This window comes from Triticum aestivum, chromosome 5B, assembly GCF_018294505.1.
Source record: "Triticum aestivum cultivar Chinese Spring chromosome 5B, IWGSC CS RefSeq v2.1, whole genome shotgun sequence".
Taxonomy (NCBI): Eukaryota; Viridiplantae; Streptophyta; class Magnoliopsida; order Poales; family Poaceae; genus Triticum; species Triticum aestivum.
The window spans coordinates 45,026,903-45,030,575 of NC_057807.1; the positions used below are offsets into that span (position 1 = coordinate 45,026,903).

The following is a 3,673-nucleotide window of genomic DNA, read 5'->3' on the forward strand; positions in this document are numbered from 1 at the left end:
CAATGGCGATAGCAGCGGGAGTTGGTGTGGCTGAGTGGGCATGGTGGCTGGCCCTCACCCTCGGCGCCGTCCCGCTGTTCTGCCTCGCCGTCTGGCAGTCCGCCGACGCGTGGTACCGCGCCGCCTTCTTCCTCAGGCACGGCGGCCGGCGCCGCCTCCCGCCGGGCCACATGGGCCTGCCCTTCCTCGGCGAGACGCTCTCCTTCGTCTGGCACTTCAAGCTCGCGCGCCGCCCGGACGACTTCATCGCCGCAAAGAGGCGCGCGCACGGCGCCGGGGCCGGCATCTACCGGACGCACCTCTTCGGCTCCCCCGCCGTCATCGCGTGCTCTCCGACGGCCAACAAGTTCGTGTTCCAGTCCGCCGATAACTTCGGCATACGGTGGCCCGTGCCGGAGCTCATCGGCCACAAGTCCATGGTCAACGTCGAGGGCGCCAGCCACGCTAGGCTTCGTGGGATCATCCTCACCGCCATCAACCGCCCCAGCTCCCTTCGGACCATCGCCGCCGTCGTGCAGCCGCGTGTTGTGGCGGCGCTGGCCGCGTGGGCAGACATGGGGACAATCGTTGCCTCCACCGAGATCAAGAAAGTAAGAAATTTATTCATTAATACTTAGCCAGTCCTCGGCGAGCATGCATGTGCTTCTCTTCTCTGTCAATGATGCTCCTTAAATTGCACAGGTGACGTTCGCGAACATATTCAAAATGTTCATAAGCATGGAGCCGTCGCCATTGACGGAGCAGATCGACCAGTGGTTCGGCAGCCTGATGGCTGGCCTCAGGGCATTCCCCTTGGATCTTCCAGGGACGAAATTTCATGGTGCTCGCAAGGTAATCTGGTTTTTTTTCATACAATCCAACAAATGGATCGGGTTACACTATCAAGAGAGAGTCAAGGTAATTTGTTTGCTCCTTGTTTTTACAGAAATCATCAAAATAACTGTAGAGGGATTTAACAACTTGTGCAGTGCCGTCGGAAGCTGAACGCGGTCTTCCGGCATGAGCTGGAGGCAAGGAAGAAGGTGGACAAGAAGTGTGATGATCTCATGAGCGGGCTGATGTGCACCGATGATGAGCAGGGGAAGAGGCTGAGCGACGAGGAGGTAGTGGACAACATGGTCAACCTCGTGGTCGCTGGCTATGAATCCACGGCCAGCGCCATCATGTGGGCTACCTACCACTTGGCCAAATCCCCTGCCGCCCTCGCCAAGCTCCGAGAGGAGAACGTGGCACACTGAGCGAAAGCAAAGGTGGTTCATTGATGATCACCCATGATGACCTGCCGAGGATGAAGTACACGGCGAAGGTGGTGGAGGAGACGATCCGAATGGCCAACATCGCCCCCATGGTCCACCGCGTCGCGAACCGGGACGTGGAGTATGGTGGGTACACGATCCCGACAGGGTGGCCGGTGCTCGTGTGGGTGAGGTCGCTGCACACCGACCCAGTCTACTACCAGGACCCCCTCACCTTCAACCCCGACAGATGGGATGTAAGTTGTTGTCTTTCACTCATTGATCATGGATGCAACTTCATCATGTACGCATCAATTGTCAACGAAGAACTTGCTGAATGCAGAAACAAGTGAAGCCAGGGACGTACCAAGCATTCGGTGGCGGATATAGGATTTGCGCCGGCAACATGCTCGCGAAATTGCAGATCACCATCATGCTCCATCACCTCTCCATTGGTTATGAGTGAGTGATGATATACAGTACTTCAAAGCCTATGTAATCACTAAATATGAGATCAGTAGAATTCATTTGCTTATTTTAATCTTGGCATTTGATTGATTGATTTATTTATTGCATAAACTGACATTTGATCCTAGTTTGCCAAACGAATGATTGTTTCAGATGGGAGCTGTTGAATCCTGATGCCAAGGTCAATTACCTTCCACACCCAAGGCCATTGGACGGCGCAGCCATGACCTTCCGTAAGCTTAGAGCTTGATGGAGATGCATTCAATGATTTTTTTTCTAGCTATGCTAGTGCATCAATGTTAATTCTATTAGTACTGTATGATCCTATCAGAACTATAGCTAGTCTATCTTTTTCTGGAAATGACATTATCTTTGCAAGCAAACATGGGCATGATGCTTTTAAATTTGTACTGCAAGGGACAAGACCATTATTTGAAAAGCTACTAGTTTTTTTTGGGTGATGAGAATGCCATTTATGGAGCTCGGCTTGAGTACATTTGGTTGAATGGGCACGCAATAGATGGGCCTGAGGGGCCAAAGAGCCCGTGACCATCACTATATGCGTGGTCGTAAGGTTGTAGTTGAAGATCTCAAGCGAAGGAACCCCACTAGCTATGGTGCCATGCTACATGAAATCATGGAGCATAGTGTTTCTTTTGCAGTTTGCAATATTGGTCATGAATTTAGGAGCTCGAATTTCGAAGCTCACAATCTAGCGAAGCATGTTTTGAAGCTAGGGGTGGGTCGCCATGTTTGGTTAGGACATCCCGGTAATCTATCCTTTATCTCTGTAAACATTGGTGCAGTTTAATAAAGCTTCGCGAGATTGTCTAAAAAAAACAAGTAAAAGATAGGCAAGCTCCCATGTGAAGTGACTCTAAATGGGCCGGCTACAGATGTGTCCCATCAATAAAAAAAAATCAGAAAGTAGGATTCTTATTGAATAAACTTTATATTATATCTAGGAAAATTAGTTTCACAATAGGTAAAAAGTATACTCCCTCCGATCCATATTAATTGTCATGTACAAAGTTGTACTAAGTGTGCGACAATTAATATGGATCGGATGGAGTTGGAAACAATGTTCATGTACTTAAATGTAAATATTTATATGTTCAAACAAAATAATAATCCCATAGTAAAAAAATAAGCACCGAGATAATATTCATGTGCTTTAAAAGATTCATACATTTCAAAAAATAAATCATACAAAGTCGTGCATAAGTAGCTGAATATATGTTCATAGAGGATTTAAAAATGTTCTCTATTTTCCCAAAGAGGAAAGGGAAAATGGAATAAAAGGAAATGAAAGTAAGTAAAAAAAGTAAAAGTAAAAATAAAATAGGAAAAGAGCGAAAATAAAAATAAATAGACAAGAAACAACAATAGGAAGAAGGAAAAGAAACAAAAAAACAGCCATTGTGGTGCATGCATGTATTTTAGTTCTGCCGGTACTGCATGCTCATATCATAACTGCCTCTAGTCTCTCTTGTCATTAAAAGCTCGTTTGATTGCTATGCATTTATTTGTAATCAAACATGAGTATGATGCTTTACAATTTTTAAGACTTGAACCCAGGTGAACTGGTTTGACATTTTTCCCCTCAATATAGGGAGCTCCTATTTGCCACCTTATAGCATGCAATAAGCAAGCTCCAACCACAAGCTACTTTCCATGGTCCGACCACTACTACGGCCCATCAATAATTATTATTTTATCATTATTATTTTTAATAAATGTGTTTTATTTAGTAAATTATAAAATATTTTGTACAAAATAGTTTTAATAATTGGGGGGAAATAACATAGAGTAACTAAAAAAATTCGTACCTCAATGCAAAAAATAAAGCAATACATGTTTAAAAATAAATCTTCATCTCGTAGTAGAAAACATGTTATTATGCAGAAGAAAAAATATTAATGTATTTCAAAAGAGCCCATGTATTTTAAAAAAAGATACATATGCTCCAG

General features: G+C 45.1%; 1 pseudogene; it reads left to right on the forward strand.

The window, feature by feature from the left end:
• The first annotated feature begins 2 nt into the window (after positions 1-2).
• LOC123115597 (ent-kaurenoic acid oxidase 1-like) lies at positions 3-2,138 on the forward strand (annotated as a pseudogene).
• The last annotated feature ends 1,535 nt before the right edge of the window (positions 2,139-3,673 follow it).